The sequence below is a fragment of the Pleurodeles waltl genome, chromosome 10 (genome assembly GCF_031143425.1).
Source record: "Pleurodeles waltl isolate 20211129_DDA chromosome 10, aPleWal1.hap1.20221129, whole genome shotgun sequence".
In the NCBI taxonomy this organism is placed as follows: domain Eukaryota; kingdom Metazoa; phylum Chordata; class Amphibia; order Caudata; family Salamandridae; genus Pleurodeles; species Pleurodeles waltl.
Window position 1 is genome coordinate 330009945 of NC_090449.1, and position 17581 is coordinate 330027525.

The 17581-nt window shown below is 47.9% G+C and overlaps 7 non-coding genes across 7 annotated transcripts; all 7 read left to right on the forward strand.

Moving 5' to 3' along the window:
• The first annotated feature begins 218 nt into the window (after positions 1–218).
• On the forward strand, positions 219–291 carry TRNAV-AAC (transfer RNA valine (anticodon AAC)). The gene has a single exon. It is a non-coding gene; the product is annotated as a tRNA-Val (tRNA).
• Positions 292–1627: 1336 nt separating this feature from the next.
• TRNAP-UGG (transfer RNA proline (anticodon UGG)) lies at positions 1628–1699 on the forward strand. The gene has a single exon. It is a non-coding gene; the product is annotated as a tRNA-Pro (tRNA).
• A 444-nt stretch (positions 1700–2143) lies between these two features.
• Positions 2144–2216, forward strand: TRNAV-UAC (transfer RNA valine (anticodon UAC)). The gene has a single exon. It is a non-coding gene; the product is annotated as a tRNA-Val (tRNA).
• Positions 2217–3735: 1519 nt separating this feature from the next.
• TRNAV-AAC (transfer RNA valine (anticodon AAC)) lies at positions 3736–3808 on the forward strand. Its single transcript has one exon. It is a non-coding gene; the product is annotated as a tRNA-Val (tRNA).
• Positions 3809–5123: 1315 nt separating this feature from the next.
• On the forward strand, positions 5124–5195 carry TRNAP-UGG (transfer RNA proline (anticodon UGG)). Its single transcript has one exon. It is a non-coding gene; the product is annotated as a tRNA-Pro (tRNA).
• A 3939-nt stretch (positions 5196–9134) lies between these two features.
• Positions 9135–9207, forward strand: TRNAV-UAC (transfer RNA valine (anticodon UAC)). Its single transcript has one exon. It is a non-coding gene; the product is annotated as a tRNA-Val (tRNA).
• A 6946-nt stretch (positions 9208–16153) lies between these two features.
• On the forward strand, positions 16154–16226 carry TRNAV-UAC (transfer RNA valine (anticodon UAC)). The gene has a single exon. It is a non-coding gene; the product is annotated as a tRNA-Val (tRNA).
• The last annotated feature ends 1355 nt before the right edge of the window (positions 16227–17581 follow it).

The following is a 17581-nucleotide window of genomic DNA, read 5'->3' on the forward strand; positions in this document are numbered from 1 at the left end:
TGCTTTCACAGGCTCTGGTTTCAGGCATTTAGGCATCAGATATTTGTCTCTACCCGCAGCTGTGACTTTTCAGTACATCTGAGTGTACGCTTGCTGGCTGACAACGCTGCAATTTTCACACTTACTCCTCGCTTTGCGAGCAACTGCTGATCAAGTATAGAGGCAATCGGGCAAACATATGAGGGGAATTTTGCTCCTTCAGTCAAGCCCTCATGCTTGTTTCTGTAGTGTAGTGGTTATCACGTTCGCCTAACACGCGAAAGGTCCCCGGTTCGAGACCGGGCAGAAACAATGGGCAGTGTCTGCTTTTGTGTTTGCTCCCTAAAAGCTTAGTCTCACTCAGGGATGGCCTTTAAAAACTTGTGACCTGTGTAAAACTTGTATTACTATTGCAGGCCGGTAAAAAGTTATCTGCATCTTTGCGTAGTCGTGCATGTGCCTGGTTTCTTATTCTGTTTTTTACTTTTTTTTTTCTTGGCCATGTTATATTGTGGGGCCTTTAAACCTGTCACCTTGATAGGAACATTGCAAGCGGCAGCATCGACAAGTGCAGACTGAGGAGTCAGACCTAAACACAGACTCAGCTGTCAGGATGGCCGAGTGGTCTAAGGCGGCAGCCTCAAGAGAGCTTGATCTTCAGTTAAGCTAAGCATCCTGGTTTGCTCATGTAGTTGTGTGTTCAAATCCCACTTCTGATAGGTCTATTTTCTGCCCTTAAATCTTCCTCTGCTTGCACAGCCAGCTCCCCACAACACTATCTTTGCAAGCTGCTGTAGCATATGAAAAGAAATCCACCAACCCTCCGGCTGGGCCCTCAATCAGCATTCCATGTATTTCTGGAAGGGGCATCTCAGTCACGACTTCTGTTAGAGCTGCACCTTATCACTGTAACTACCATGCTGGTTTCTACTTAAGCAGTTGATTCCATCGTTTGAAGTGAGGCTCTCCTGCCACTTTTGGGCAGAGAAGGCACTGCCCCTGCAACAACAACAGGCAGACAAGCTCAACCTGGGTTTCCTGGTTAGGTGGGCGGAGCAGAATGGCAATGGTCCCTCCTTGTGACTTGAAATTAACATGAAGAAGACAGAGAGGCAGCTGGGAGTAGGCAGCACCCATGCACCCCTGAACACTGTCTTGCGATTTTCACCCAATTCTGAAATGAGTCGGGAGGAAAGGAGGTGATTTTCCTATCGAAGGCCATTCTGGGAATTCAGCCACCCCGCGTCTCCCAGGTGAGTGTTTCAGGCCTGTGAGGCACTCATATAAATCTCGCCTGATCGAGCACTCAGCGAGCAATTGTGCTTGAATACAAGAGGCATGCTCCTCTGGCTCAGGCGCAAGAGATGGCAGGCCCTTCAGTGCTTCTGGTCTGGAAGTCTACGGTGCAAGGGCCCAGGTCCTGCGGAGGCGTACAACTACCAGAAAGGGTCTGCTTTTCTCATCAGCGCCACAGTTCAGCTTGCTAGCATAGGGCTTCTTGACTACCTCTTGCCTTGCTAGAGGCAAAAAAAAACCCCTTGGCACAAAACATCAATTGCTATGGCACGCTTAGAAGGAGAGTCTCCAAGTGGCCCTGCTTTTTCACAAAGACACTTCAGAAGATGTTTGAAAGGCTTTTGCAGCAGCAGGCTCGTTGGTCTAGGGGTATGATTCTCGCTTTGGGTGTGAGAGGTCCCGGGTTCAAATCCCGGACGAGCCCGTGCCTTCATAGGTTCGATCTGTTTTTAAACAGGAGTATTTCTGCTTTCCACTCTTGTAAGATGCCATGGTGGAATGCATTGCATGCTTTCTACTGGTGTCGAGGCAGTTCGGCATGATGAAGGAGTGCGGGATTTCTTTCTAACTGCTTTTTTGTGTTGGAGCAGCACTTCTCGTTGGAACATGAAATGCACAGTGCTTCTCCAAAGTAATTGCAGGGCTGGTTTTGAAATCACCTCTTGGAATGAAAGTGATCCCAGTTCCTTTCTTCCAAAGGAAGAGATCCTGTCAGAAAGGCTCAGCTTTGAGCGTCATGAATATTGTCCCTTAGTCCTTGCATTCCAGTCCAAAGCATAGCCACATAAAGAAAGCAGGTGTGTCTGTTTCCAGTGCAGTGGTTCCAGTCCAATGCATAGCCACATGAAGCAAATAAGCAGGCATGTCTGTTTCTGTAGTGTAGTGGTTATCACGTTCGCCTTACACGCGAAAGGTCCCTGGTTCGAGGCCAGGCAGAAACAGCAAGTTGCTGTGCTTTATCACATTATTTGCATTTACCACCTCACCTGACAGGTAAATTGAAATTAAAGAGGCTGTGTCTATCCCTCACCATCGTGAGGTACTACGCTCCAAGGGCATCGGTCTCAACTCACCAAGAGAAGACGATACACCTTACGGCAGTCAGTTGCTCCCTTTTTGACCTTTCCATTGAAGCCTGGGCCTACTGTGGTCAAGCCAGCCAAGGAAGGAAGGTATGAGAGCGAAAATGGCTTTCCTACCTTCACCAAGAACATACACCTTGAGCAAAGAAAGCCAGACTTACAAGGCCCTATCGCCACCGGCACATCATCTTTAGTGACGCCCCGGTGGCACTATGTACTGTGCCGTATTTACAAGACGCCGTTCAACCACGTTTTGTGGCTTAACACCACCTTGTAAATACGGCCCCTTCACACGCAGCCCTTTCCCTGGAAGGGGCGTGCAATGGGCGTTGCTCTGGGTGGGCCACTGCAACACCATAGCATTTTGATGCTGCTCCAGTTTTACGAGTTTTTGTAAATCTGTGGCAGCGCCAAAATCCAAGCGCCATACAATGGGTGTCGTTATAGTGGAGAAACGAGCAGAAATGTTTTCATTTCTCCTCATTTTTGCTCTTTCTATGTGTGCTGCACGAACATATCGCCACTGAAGATTTCTGTTGTGCAGGAAGGTGTGCCTTCCTGAACAAAAACAATTTCCCCCTCCACGCAGCCATCCTTGTACCATGGCGCAAGGATGGCTGCGTTGGTGCTCGGCAGCTAATTTAGAGCTGGCGCAGAGGGAAGCACAGGGGTGCGCTGTATTCTACTAAATACGGCGCTTCCCTGCATTTTGAAAATGACTGAGTGCGAGGCTGCCAAATTTGGCAGAGCGTCTCACTCAGTCATCCTCTTGTAATTATGGGTCAAAAGGTCTAAAGGATAGAGGCGTTTTATGTCATGTTCGATGACGACCATGGAAATGACTCTAGTCATATTGCAGAAGAGAGAACCATGTGCATTTTCTTGCCTTGCGATGTATTCGCCCACTCTCTGCCCTCAACCCTAGGAGCAGGGTCTGAGCAGTGGTGCTTCTGTGCCCTCGCTCGTTGGTGTCCGGGTCCAAATCCCCAACACACCCTTTTTAGCAGAAAACACACAAATTTTACTCAAAATACACAAAGCTTGAAGATTCCTCATTCCACTCAAAGCATTGTTGTGCAAAATATTTTTAGCCTCAGGAGAAAAAAAGGATCACCATGCCTTGGCTTCCTTCCTGCTTGCTTTCAGTGTGCTCTGTGTGATGCTTTCACAGGCTCTGGTTTCAGGCATTTAGGCATCAGATATTTGTCTCTACCCGCAGCTGTGACTTTTCAGTACATCTGAGTGTACGCTTGCTGGCTGACAACGCTGCAATTTTCACACTTACTCCTCGCTTTGCGAGCAACTGCTGATCAAGTATAGAGGCAATCGGGCAAACATATGAGGGGAATTTTGCTCCTTCAGTCAAGCCCTCATGCTTGTTTCTGTAGTGTAGTGGTTATCACGTTCGCCTAACACGCGAAAGGTCCCCGGTTCGAGACCGGGCAGAAACAATGGGCAGTGTCTGCTTTTGTGTTTGCTCCCTAAAAGCTTAGTCTCACTCAGGGATGGCCTTTAAAAACTTGTGACCTGTGTAAAACTTGTATTACTATTGCAGGCCGGTAAAAAGTTATCTGCATCTTTGCGTAGTCGTGCATGTGCCTGGTTTCTTATTCTGTTTTTTACTTTTTTTTTTCTTGGCCATGTTATATTGTGGGGCCTTTAAACCTGTCACCTTGATAGGAACATTGCAAGCGGCAGCATCGACAAGTGCAGACTGAGGAGTCAGACCTAAACACAGACTCAGCTGTCAGGATGGCCGAGTGGTCTAAGGCGGCAGCCTCAAGAGAGCTTGATCTTCAGTTAAGCTAAGCATCCTGGTTTGCTCATGTAGTTGTGTGTTCAAATCCCACTTCTGATAGGTCTATTTTCTGCCCTTAAATCTTCCTCTGCTTGCACAGCCAGCTCCCCACAACACTATCTTTGCAAGCTGCTGTAGCATATGAAAAGAAATCCACCAACCCTCCGGCTGGGCCCTCAATCAGCATTCCATGTATTTCTGGAAGGGGCATCTCAGTCACGCCTTCTGTTAGAGCTGCACCTTATCACTGTAACTACCATGCTGGTTTCTACTTAAGCAGTTGATTCCATCGTTTGAAGTGAGGCTCTCCTGCCACTTTTGGGCAGAGAAGGCACTGCCCCTGCAACAACAACAGGCAGACAAGCTCAACCTGGGTTTCCTGGTTAGGTGGGCGGAGCAGAATGGCAATGGTCCCTCCTTGTGACTTGAAATTAACATGAAGAAGACAGAGAGGCAGCTGGGAGTAGGCAGCACCCATGCACCCCTGAACACTGTCTTGCGATTTTCACCCAATTCTGAAATGAGTCGGGAGGAAAGGAGGTGATTTTCCTATCGAAGGCCATTCTGGGAATTCAGCCACCCCGCGTCTCCCAGGTGAGTGTTTCAGGCCTGTGAGGCACTCGCACTGAGCGAGCAAGTGCGCTTGAATACAAGAGGCGTGCTCCTCTGGCTCAGGCGCAAGAGATGGCAGGCCCTTCAGTGCTTCTGGTCTGGAAGTCTACGGTGCAAGGGCCCAGGTCCTGCGGAGGCGTACAACTACCAGAAAGGGTCTGCTTTTCTCATCAGCGCCACAGTTCAGCTTGCTAGCAGAGGGCTTCTTGACTACCTCTTGCCTTGCTAGAGGCAAAAAAAAAACCCTTGGCACAAAACATCAATTGCTATGGTACGCTTAGATGGAGAGTCTCCAAGTGGCCCTGCTTTTTCTCAAAGACACTTCAGAAGATGTTTGAAAGGCTTTTGCAGCAGAAGGCTCGTTGGTCTAGGGGTATGATTCTCGCTTTGGGTGTGAGAGGTCCCGGGTTCAAATCCCGGACGAGCCCGTGCCTTCATAGGTTCGATCTGTTTATAAACAGGAGTATTTCTGCTTTCCACTCTTGTAAGATGCCATGGTGGAATGCATTGCATGCTTTCTACTGGTGTCGAGGCAGTTCGGCATGAGGAAGGAGTGTGGGATTTCTTTCTAACTGCTTTTTTGTGTTGGAGCAGCACTTCTCGTTGGAACATGAAATGCACAGTGCTTCTCCAAAGTAATTGCAGGGCTGGTTTTGAAATCACCTCTTGGAATGAACGTGATCCCAGTTCCTTTCTTCCAAAGGAAGAGATCCTGTCAGAAAGGCTCAGCTTTGAGCGTCATAAATATTGTCCCTTAGTCCTTGCATTCCAGTCCAAAGCATAGCCACATAAAGAAAGCAGGTGTGTCTGTTTCCAGTGTAGTGGTTCCAGTCCAATGCATAGCCACATGAAGCAAGTAAGCAAGCATGTCTGTTTCTGTAGTGTAGTGGTTATCATGTTTGCCTTACACGCGAAAGGTCTCTGGTTCGAGGCCAGGCAGAAACAGCAAGTTGCTGTGCTTTATCACATTATTTGCATTTACCACCTCACCTGACAGGTAAATTGAAATTAAAGAGGCTGTGTTCATCCCTTACCATCGTGAGGTACTACGCTCCAAGGGCATCGGTCTCAACTCACCAAGAGAAGACGATACACCTTACGGCAGTCAGTTGCTCCCTTTTTGACCTTTCCATTGAAGCCTGGGCCTACTGTGGTCAAGCCAGCCAAGGAAGGAAGGTATGAGAGCGAAAATGGCTTTCCTACCTTCACCAAGAACATACACCTTGAGAAAAGAAAGGGCCAGACTTACAAGGCCCTATCGCCACCGGCACATCATCTTTAGTGACGCCCCGGTGGCACTATGTACTGTGCCATATTTACAAGACGCTGTTCAACCACGTTTTGTGGCTTAACACCACCTTGTAAATACGGCCCCTTCACACGCAGCCCTTTCCCTGGAAGGGGCGTGCAATGGGTGTTGCTCTGGGTGGGCCACTGCAACACCATAGCATTTTGATGCTGCTCCAGTTTTACGAGTTTTTGTAAATCTGTGGCAGCGCCAAAATCCAAGCGCCATACAATGGGTGTCGTTATAGTGGAGAAACGAGCAGAAATGTTTTCATTTCTCCTCATTTTTGCTCTTTCTATGTGTGCTGCACGAACATATCGCCACTGAAGATTTCTGTTGTGCAGGAAGGTGTGCCTTCCTGAACAAAAACAATTTCCCCCTCAACGCAGCCATCCTTGTTCCATGGCGCAAGGATGGCTGCGTTGGCGCTCGGCAGCTAATTTAGAGCTGGCGCAGAGGGAAGCACAGGGGTGCGCTGTATTCTACTAAATACGGCGCTTCCCTGCATTTTGAAAATGACTGAGTGCGAGGCTGCCAAATTTGGCAGAGCGTCTCACTCAGTCATCCTCTTGTAATTATGGGCCAAAAGGTCTAAAGGATAGAGGCTTTTTATGTCATGTTCGATGATGACCATGGAAATGACTCTAGTCATATTGCAGAAGAGAGAACCATGTGCATTTTCTTGCCTTGCGATGTATTCGCCCACTCTCTGCCCTCAACCCTAGGAGCAGGGTCTGAGCAGTGGTGCTTCTGTGCCCTCGCTCGTTGGTGTCCGGGTCCAAATCCCCAACACACCCTTTTTAGCAGAAAACACACAAATTGTACTCAAAATACACAAAGCTTGAAGATTCCTCATTCCACTCAAAGCATTGTTGTGCAAAATATTTTTAGCCTCAGGAGAAAAAAAGGATCACCATGCCTTGGCTTCCTTTCTGCTTGCTTTCAGTGTGCTCTGTGTGATGCTTTCACACGCTCTGGTTTCAGGCATTTAGGCATCAGATATTAGTCTCTACCGCAGCTGTTATATTTCAGTACATCTCAGTGTACGCTTTCTGGCTGACAACGCTGCAATTTTCACACTTACTCCTCGCTTTGTGAGCAACTGCTGATCAAGTATAGAGGCAATCGGGCAAACATATGAGGGGAATTTTGCTCCTTCAGTCAAGCCCTCATGCTTGTTTCTGTAGTGTAGTGGTTATCATGTTCGCCTAACAAGCGAAAGGTCCCTGGTTTGAGAATGGGCAGTGTCTGATTTTGTGTTTGCTCCCTAAAAGCTTAGTCTCACTCAGGGATGGCCTTTAAAAACTTGTGACCTGCATAAAACTTGTATTACTATTGCAGGCCGGTAAAAAGTTATCTGCATCTTTGCGTAGTCGTGCATGTGCCTGGTTTCTTATTCTGTTTTTTACTTTTTTTTTTCTTGGCCATGTTATATTGTGGGGCCTTTAAACCTGTCACCTTGATAGGAACATTGCAAGCGGCAGCATCGACAAGTGCAGACTGAGGAGTCAGACCTAAACACAGACTCAGCTGTCAGGATGGCCGAGTGGTCTAAGGCGGCAGCCTCAAGAGAGCTTGATCTTCAGTTAAGCTAAGCATCCTGGTTTGCTCATGTAGTTGTGGGTTCAAATCCCACTTCTGATAGGTCTATTTTCTGCCCTTAAATCTTCCTCTGCTTGCACAGCCAGCTCCCCACAACACTATCTTTGCAAGCTGCTGTAGCATATGAAAAGAAATCCACCAACCCTCCGGCTGGGCCCTCAATCAGCATTCCATGTATTTCTGGAAGGGGCATCTCAGTCACGACTTCGGTTAGAGCTGCACCTTATCACTGTAACTACCATGCTGGTTTCTACTTAAGCAGTTGATTCCATCGTTTGAAGTGAGGCTCTCCTGCCACTTTTGGGCAGAGAAGGCACTGCCCCTGCAACAACAACAGGCAGACAAGCTCAACCTGGGTTTCATGGTTAGGTGGGCGGAGCAGAATGGCAATGGTCCCTCCTTGTGACTTGAAATTAACATGAAGAAGACAGAGAGGCAGCTAGGAGTAGGCAGTACCCATACACCCCTGAACACTGTCTTGCGATTTTCACCCAATTCTGAAATGAGTCGGGAGGAAAGGAGGTGATTTTCCTATCGAAGGCCATTCTGGGAATTCAGCCACCCCGCGTCTCCTAGGTGAGTGTTTCAGGCCTGTGAGGCACTCATATTGATCGAGCACTGAGCAAGCAAGTGTGCTTGAATACAAGAGGCGTGCTCCTCTGGCTCAGGCGCAAGAGATGGCAGGCCCTTCAGTGCTTCTGGTCTGGAAGTCTACGGTGCAAGGGCCCAGGTCCTGCGGAGGCGTACAACTACCAGAAAGGGTCTGCTTTTCTCATCAGCGCCACAGTTCAGCTTGCTAGCAGAGGGCTTCTTGACTACCTCTTGCCTTGCTAGAGGCAAAAAAAAAACCCTTGGCACAAAACATCAATTGCTATGGCACGCTTAGAAGGAGAGTCTCCAAGTGGCCCTGCTTTTTCTCAAAGACACTTCAGAAGATGTTTGAAAAGCTTTTGCAGCAAAAGGCTCGTTGGTCTAGGGGTATGATTCTTGCTTTGGGTGTGAGAGGTCCCGGGTTCAAATCCTGGACGAACCCATGCCTTCATAGATTCAATCTGTTTATAAACAGGAGTATTTCTGCTTTCCACTCTTGTAAGATGCCATGGTGGAATGCATTGCATGCTTTCTACTGGTGTCGAGGCAGTTCGGCATGATGAAGGAGTGTGGGATTTCTTTCTAACTGCTTTTTTGTGTTGGAGCAGCACTTCTCGTTGGAACATGAAATGCACAGTGCTTCTCCAAAGTAATTGCAGGGCTGGTTTTGAAATCACCTCTTGGAATGAAAGTGATCCCAGTTCCTTTCTTCCAAAGGAAGAGATCCTGTCAGAAAGGCTCAGCTTTGAGCGTCATGAATATTGTCCCTTAGTCCTTGCATTCCAGTCCAAAGCATAGCCACATAAAGAAAGCAGGTGTGTCTGTTTCCAGTGTAGTGGTTCCAGTCCAATGCATAGCCACATGAAGCAAGTAAGCAAGCATGTCTGTTTCTGTAGTGTAGTGGTTATCATGTTTGCCTTACACGCGAAAGGTCCCTGGTTCGAGGCCAGGCAGAAACAGCAAGTTGCTGTGCTTTATCACATTATTTGCATTTACCACCTCACCTGACAGGTAAATTGAAATTAAAGAGGCTGTGTCTATCCCTCACCATCGTGAGGTACTACGCTCCAAGGGCATCGGTCTCAACTCACCAAGAGAAGACGATACACCTTACGGCAGTCAGTTGCTCCCTTTTTGACCTTTCCATTGAAGCCTGGGCCTACTGTGGTCAAGCCAGCCAAGGAAGGAAGGTATGAGAGCGAAAATGGCTTTCCTACCTTCACCAAGAACATACACCTTGAGAAAAGAAAGGGCCAGACTTACAAGGCCCTATCGCCACCGGCACATCATCTTTAGTGACGCCCCGGTGGCACTATGTACTGTGCCGTATTTACAAGACGCTGTTCAACCACGTTTTGTGGCTTAACACCACCTTGTAAATACGGCCCCTTCACACGCAGCCCTTTCCCTGGAAGGGGCGTGCAATGGGTGTTGCTCTGGGTAGGCCACTGCAACACCATAGCATTTTGATGCTGCTCCAGTTTTACGAGTTTTTGTAAATCTGTGGCAGCGCCAAAATCCAAGCGCCATACAATGGGTGTCGTTATAGTGGAGAAACGAGCAGAAATTTTTCATTTCTCCTCATTTTTGCTCTTTCTATGTGTGCTGCATGAACATATCGCCACTGAAGATTTCTGTTGTGCAGGAAGGTGTGCCTTCCTGAACAAAAACAATTTCCCCCTCAACGCAGCCATCCTTGTACCATGGCGCAAGGATGGCTGCGTTGGCGCTCGGCAGCTAATTTAGAGCTGGCGCAGAGGGAAGCACAGGGGTGCGCTGTATTCTACTAAATACGGCGCTTCCCTGCATTTTGAAAATGACTGAGTGCGAGGCTGCCAAATTTGGCAGAGCGTCTCACTCAGTCATCCTCTTGTAATTATGGGCCAAAAGGTCTAAAGGATAGAGGCTTTTTATGTCATGTTCGATGACGACCATGGAAATGACTCTAGTCATATTGCAGAAGAGAGAACCATGTGCATTTTCTTGCCTTGCGATGTATTCGCCCACTCTCTGCCCTCAACCCTAGGAGCAGGGTCTGAGCAGTGGTGCTTCTGTGCCCTCGCTCGTTGGTGTCCGGGTCCAAATCCCCAACACACCCTTTTTAGCAGTAAACACACAAATTTTACTCAAAATACACAAAGCTTGAAGATTCCTCATTCCACTCAAAGCATTGTTGTGCAAAATATTTTTAGCCTCAGGAGAAAAAAAGGATCACCATGCCTTGGCTTCCTTCCTGCTTGCTTTCAGTGTGCTCTGTGTGATGCTTTCACACGCTCTGGTTTCAGGCATTTAGGCATCAGATATTAGTCTCTACCGCAGCTGTTATATTTCAGTACATCTCAGTGTACGCTTTCTGGCTGACAACGCTGCAATTTTCACACTTACTCCTCGCTTTGTGAGCAACTGCTGATCAAGTATAGAAGCAATCGGGCAAACATATGAGGGGAATTTTGCTCCTTCAGTCAAGCCCTCATGCTTGTTTCTGTAGTGTAGTGGTTATCATGTTCGCCTAACAAGCGAAAGGTCCCTGGTTTGAGAATGGGCAGTGTCTGCTTTTGTGTTTGCTCCCTAAAAGCTTAGTCTCACTCAGGGATGGCCTTTAAAAACTTGTGACCTGCATAAAACTTGTATTACTATTGCAGGCCGGTAAAAAGTTATCTGCATCTTTGCGTAGTCGTGCATGTGCCTGGTTTCTTATTCTGTTTTTTACTTTTTTTTTTCTTGGCCATGTTATATTGTGGGGCCTTTAAACCTGTCACCTTGATAGGAACATTGCAAGCGGCAGCATCGACAAGTGCAGACTGAGGAGTCAGACCTAAACACAGACTCAGCTGTCAGGATGGCCGAGTGGTCTAAGGCGGCAGCCTCAAGAGAGCTTGATCTTCAGTTAAGCTAAGCATCCTGGTTTGCTCATGTAGTTGTGGGTTCAAATCCCACTTCTGATAGGTCTATTTTCTGCCCTTAAATCTTCCTCTGCTTGCACAGCCAGCTCCCCACAACACTATCTTTGCAAGCTGCTGTAGCATATGAAAAGAAATCCACCAACCCTCCGGCTGGGCCCTCAGTCAGCATTCCATGTATTTCTGGAAGGGGCATCTCAGTCACGACTTCTGTTAGAGCTGCACCTTATCACTGTAACTACCATGCTGGTTTCTACTTAAGCAGTTGATTCCATCGTTTGAAGTGAGGCTCTCCTGCCACTTTTGGGAAGAGAAGGCACTGCCCCTGCAACAACAAGAGGCAGACAAGCTCAACCTGGGTTTCATGGTTAGGTGGGCGGAGCAGAATGGCAATGGTCCCTCCTTGTGACTTGAAATTAACATGAAGAAGACAGAGAGGCAGCTGGGAGTAGGCAGTACCCATGCACCCCTGAACACTGTCTTGCGATTTTCACCCAATTCTGAAATGAGTCGGGAGGAAAGGAGGTGATTTTCCTATCGAAGGCCATTCTGGGAATTCAGCCACCCCGCGTCTCCCAGGTGAGTGTTTCAGGCCTGTGAGGCACTCATATAAATCAAGCCTGATCCAGCCTGTTCGAGCACTGAGCGAGCAAGTGTGCTTGAATACAAGAGGCGTGCTCCTCTGGCTCAGGCGCAAGAGATGGCAGGCCCTTCAGTGCTTCTGGTCTGGAAGTCTACGGTGCAAGGGTTCAGGTCCTGCGGAGGCGTACAACTACCAGAAAGGGTCTGCTTTTCTCATCAGCGCCACAGTTCAGCTTGCTAGCAGAGGGCTTCTTGACTACCTCTTGCCTTGCTAGAGGCAAAAAAAAAACCCTTGGCACAAAACATCAATTGCTATGGCACGCTTAGAAGGAGAGTCTCCAAGTGTCCCTGCTTTTTCTCAAAGACACTTCAGAAGATGTTTGAAAGACTTTTGCAGCAGCAGGCTCGTTGGTCTAGGGGTATGATTCTTGCTTTAGGTGTGAGAGGTCCCGGGTTCAAATCCTGGACGAGCCCGTGCCTTCATGTGTTCGATCTGTTTTTAAACAGGAGTATTTCTGCTTTCCACTCTTGGAAGATGCCATGGTGGAATGCATTGCATGCTTTCTACTGGTGTTGAGGCAGTTCGGCATGATGAAGGAGTGCGGGATTTCTTTCTAACTGCTTTTTTGTGTTGGAGCAGCACTTCTCGTTGGAACATGAAATGTACAGTGCTTCTCCAAAGTAATTGCAGGGCTGGTTTTGAAATCACCTCTTGGAATGAAAGTGATCCCAGTTCCTTTCTTCCAAAGGAAGAGATCCTGTCAGAAAGGCTCAGCTTTGAGCGTCATGAATATTGTCCCTTAGTCCTTGCATTCCAGTCCAAAGCATAGCCACATAAAGAAAGCAGGTGTGTCTGTTTCCAGTGTAGTGGTTCCAGTCCAATGCATTGCCACATGAAGCAAGTAAGCAAGCATGTCTGTTTCTGTAGTGTAGTGGTTATCACGTTAACCTTACACGCGAAAGGTCCCTGGTTCGAGGCCAGGCAGAAACAGAAAGTTGCTGTGCTTTATCACATTATTTGCATTTACCACCTCACCTGACAGGTAAATTGAAATTAAAGAGGCTGTGTCTATCCCTCACCATCGTGAGGTACTACGCTCCAAGGGCATCGGTCTCAACTCACCAAGAGAAGACGATACACCTTACGGCAGTCAGTTGCTCCCTTTTTGACCTTTCCATTGAAGCCTGGGCCTACTGTGGTCAAGCCAGCCAAGGAAGGAAGGTATGAGAGCGAAAATGGCTTTCCTACCTTCACCAAGAACATACACCTTGAGCAAAGAAAGGGCCAGACTTACAAGGCCCTATCGCCACCGGCACATCATCTTTAGTGACGCCCCGATGGCACTATGTACTGTGCCGTATTTACAAGACGCCGTTCAACCACGTTTTGTGACTTAACACCACCTTGTAAATACGGCCCCTTCACACGCAGCCCGTTCCCTGGAAGGGGCGTGCAATGGGTGTTGCTCTGGGTGGGCCACTGCAACACCATAGCATTTTGATGCTGCTCCAGTTTTACGAGTTTTTGTAAATCTGTGGCAGCGCCAAAATCCAAGCGCCATACAATGGGTGTCGTTATAGTGGAGAAACGAGCAGAAATGTTTTCATTTCTCCTCATTTTTGCTCTTTCTATGTGTGCTGCACGAACATATCGCCACTGAAGATTTCTGTTGTGCAGGAAGGTGTGCCTTCCTGAACAAAAACAATTTCCCCCTCAACGCAGCCATCCTTGTACCATGGCGCAAGGATGGCTGCGTTGGCGCTCGGCAGCTAATTTAGAGCTGGCGCAGAGGGAAGCACAGGGGTGCGCTGTATTCTACTAAATACGGCGCTTCCCTGCATTTTGAAAATGACTGAGTGCGAGGCTGCCAAATTTGGCAGAGCGTCTCACTCAGTCATCCTCTTGTAATTATGGGCCAAAAGGTCTAAAGGATAGAGGCTTTTTATGTCATGTTCGATGACGACCATGGAAATGACTCTAGTCATATTGCAGAAGAGAGAACCATGTGCATTTTCTTGCCTTGCGATGTATTCGCCCACTCTCTGCCCTCAACCCTAGGAGCAGGGTCTGAGCAGTGGTGCTTCTGTGCCCTCGCTCGTTGGTGTCCGGGTACAAATCCCCAACACACCCTTTTTAGCAGAAAACACACAAATTTTACTCAAAATACACAAAGCTTGAAGATTCCTCATTCCACTCAAAGCATTGTTGTGCAAAATATTTTTAGCCTCAGGAGAAAAAAAGGATCACCATGCCTTGGCTTCCTTCCTGCTTGCTTTCAGTGTGCTCTGTGTGATGCTTTCACAGGCTCTGGTTTCAGGCATTTAGGCATCAGATATTTGTCTCTACCCGCAGCTGTTACTTTTCAGTACATCTGAGTGTACGCTTGCTGGCTGACAACGCTGCAATTTTCACACTTACTCCTCGCTTTGTGAGCAACTGCTGATCAAGTATAGAGGCAATCGGGCAAACATATGAGGGGAATTTTGCTCCTTCAGGCAAGCCCTCATGCTTGTTTCTGTAGTGTAGTGGTTATCATGTTCGCCTAACAAGCGAAAGGTCCCTGGTTTGAGAATGGGCAGTGTCTGCTTTTGTGTTTGCTCCCTAAAAGCTTAGTCTCACTCAGGGATGGCCTTTAAAAACTTGTGACCTGCATAAAACTTGTATTACTATTGCAGGCCGGTAAAAAGTTATCTGCATCTTTGCGTAGTCGTGCATGTGCCTGGTTTCTTATTCTGTTTTTTACTTTTTTTTTCTTGGCCATGTTATATTGTGGGGCCTTTAAGCCTGTCACCTTGATAGGAACATTGCAAGCGGCAGCATCAACAAGTGCAGACTGAGGAGTCAGACCTAAACACAGACTCAGCTGTCAGGATGGCCAAGTGGTCTAAGGCGGCAGCCTCAAGAGAGCTTGATCTTCAGTTAAGCTAAGCATCCTGGTTTGCTCATGTAGTTGTGGGTTCAAATCCCACTTCTGATAGGTCTATTTTCTGCCCTTAAATCTTCCTCTGCTTGCACAGCCAGCTCCCCACAACACTATCTTTGCAAGCTGCTGTTGCATATGAAAAGAAATCCACCAACCCTCCGGCTGGGCCCTCAATCAGCATTCCATGTATTTCTGGAAGGGGCATCTCAGTCACGACTTCTGTTAGAGCTGCACCTTATCACTGTAACTACCATGCTGGTTTCTACTTAAGCAGTTGATTCCATCGTTTGAAGTGAGGCTCTCCTGCCACTTTTGGGCAGAGAAGGCACTGCCCCTGCAACAACAACAGGCAGACAAGCTCAACCTGGGTTTCCTGGTTAGGTGGGCGGAGCAGAATGGCAATGGTCCCTCTTTGTGACTTGAAATTAACATGAAGAAGACAGAGAGGCAGCTGGGAGTAGGCAGTACCCATGCACCCCTGAACACTGTCTTGCGATTTTCACCCAATTCTGAAATGAGTCGGGAGGAAAGGAGGTGATTTTCCTATCGAAGGCCATTCTGGGAATTCAGCCACCCCGCGTCTCCCAGGTGAGTGTTTCAGGCCTGTGAGGCACTCATATAAATCTCGCCTGATCGAGCACTGAGCGAGCAAGTGTGCTTGAATACAAGAGGCGTGCTCCTCTGGCTCAGGCGCAAGAGATGGCAGGCCCTTCAGTGCGTCTGGTCTGGAAGTCTACGGTGCAAGGGCCCAGGTCCTGCGGAGGCGTACAACTACCAGAAAGGGTCTGCTTTTCTCATCAGCGCCACAGTTCAGCTTGCTAGCAGAGGGCTTCTTGACTACCTCTTGCCTTGCTAGAGGCAAAAAAAAAAACCTTGGCACAAAACATCAATTGCTATGGCACGCTTAGAAGGAGAGTCTCCAAGTGGCCCTGCTTTTTCTCAAAGACGCTTCAGAAGATGTTTGAAAGACTTTTGCAGCAGCAGGCTCATTGGTCTAGGGGTATGATTCTCGCTTTAGGTGTGAGAGCTCCCGGGTTCAAATCCCGGACGAGCCCGTGCCTTCATAGGTTCAATCTGTTTTTAAACAGGAGTATTTCTGCTTTCCACTCTTGGAAGATGCCATGGTGGAATGCATTGCATGCTTTCTACTGGTGTCGAGGCAGTTCGGCATGATGAAGGAGTGCGGGATTTCTTTCTAACTGCTTTTTTGTGTTGGAGCAGCACTTCTCGTTGGAACATGAAATGTACAGTGCTTCTCCAAAGTAATTGCAGGGCTGGTTTTGAAATCACCTCTTGGAATGAAAGTGATCCCAGTTCCTTTCTTCCAAAGGAAGAGATCCTGTCAGAAAGGCTCAGCTTTGAGCGTCATGAATATTGTCCCTTAGTCCTTGCATTCCAGTCCAAAGCATAGCCACATAAAGAAAGCAGGTGTGTCTGTTTCCAGTGTAGTGGTTCCAGTCCAATGCATAGCCACATGAAGCAAGTAAGCAAGCATGTCTGTTTCTGTAGTGTAGTGGTTATCACGTTCGCCTTACACGCGAAAGGTCCCTGGTTCGAGGCCAGGCAGAAACAGCAAGTTGCTGTGCTTTATCACATTATTTGCATTTACCACCTCACCTGACAGGTAAATTGAAATTAAAGAGGCTGTGTCTATCCCTCACCATCGTGAGGTACTACGCTCCAAGGGCATCGGTCTCAACTCACCAAGCGAAGACGATACACCTTACGGCAGTCAGTTGCTCCCTTTTTGACCTTTCCATTGAAGCCTGGGCCTACTGTGGTCAAGCCAGCCAAGGAAGGAAGGTATGAGAGCGAAAATGGCTTTCCTACCTTCACCAAGAACATACACCTTGAGCAAAGAAAGGGCCAGACTTACAAGGCCCTATCGCCACCGGCACATCATCTTTAGTGACGCCGCGATGGCACTATGTACTGTGCCGTATTTACAAGACGCCGTTCAACCACGTTTTGTGACTTAACACCACCTTGTAAATACGGCCCCTTCACACGCAGCCCGTTCCCTGGAAGGGGCGTGCAATGGGTGTTGCTCTGGGTGGGCCACTGCAACACCATAGCATTTTGATGCTGCTCCAGTTTTACGAGTTTTTGTAAATCTGTGGCAGCGCCAAAATCCAAGCGCCATACAATGGGTGTCGTTATAGTGGAGAAACAACCAGAAATGTTTTCATTTCTCCTCATTTTTGCTCTTTCTATGTGTGCTGCACGAACATATCGCCACTGAAGATTTCTGTTGTGCAGGAAGGTGTGCCTTCCTGAACAAAAACAATTTCTCCCTCAACGCAGCCATCCTTGTACCATGGCGCAAGGATGGCTGCGTTGGCGCTCGGCAGCTAATTTAGAGCTGGCGCAGAGGGAAGCACAGGGGTGCGCTGTATTCTACTAAATACGGCGCTTCCCTGCATTTTGAAAATGACTGAGTGCGAGGCTGCCAAATTTGGCAGAGCGTCTCACTCAGTCATCCTCTTGTAATTATGGGCCAAAAGGTCTAAAGGATAGAGGCTTTTTATGTCATGTTCGATGACGACCATGGAAATGACTCTAGTCATATTGCAGAAGAGAGAACCATGTGCATTTTCTTGCCTTGCGATGTATTCGCCCACTCTCTGCCCTCAACCCTAGGAGCAGGGTCTGAGCAGTGGTGCTTCTGTGCCCTTGATCGTTGGTGTCCGGGTCCAAATCCCCAACACACCCTTTTTAGCAGAAAACACACAAATTTTACTCAAAATACACAAAGCTTGAAGATTCCTCATTCCACTCAAAGCATTGTTGTGCAAAATATTTTTAGCCTCAGGAGAAAAAAAGGATCACCATGCCTTGGCTTCCTTCCTGCTTGCTTTCAGTGTGCTCTGTGTGATGCTTTCACAGGCTCTGGTTTCAGGCATTTAGGCATCAGATATTTGTCTCTA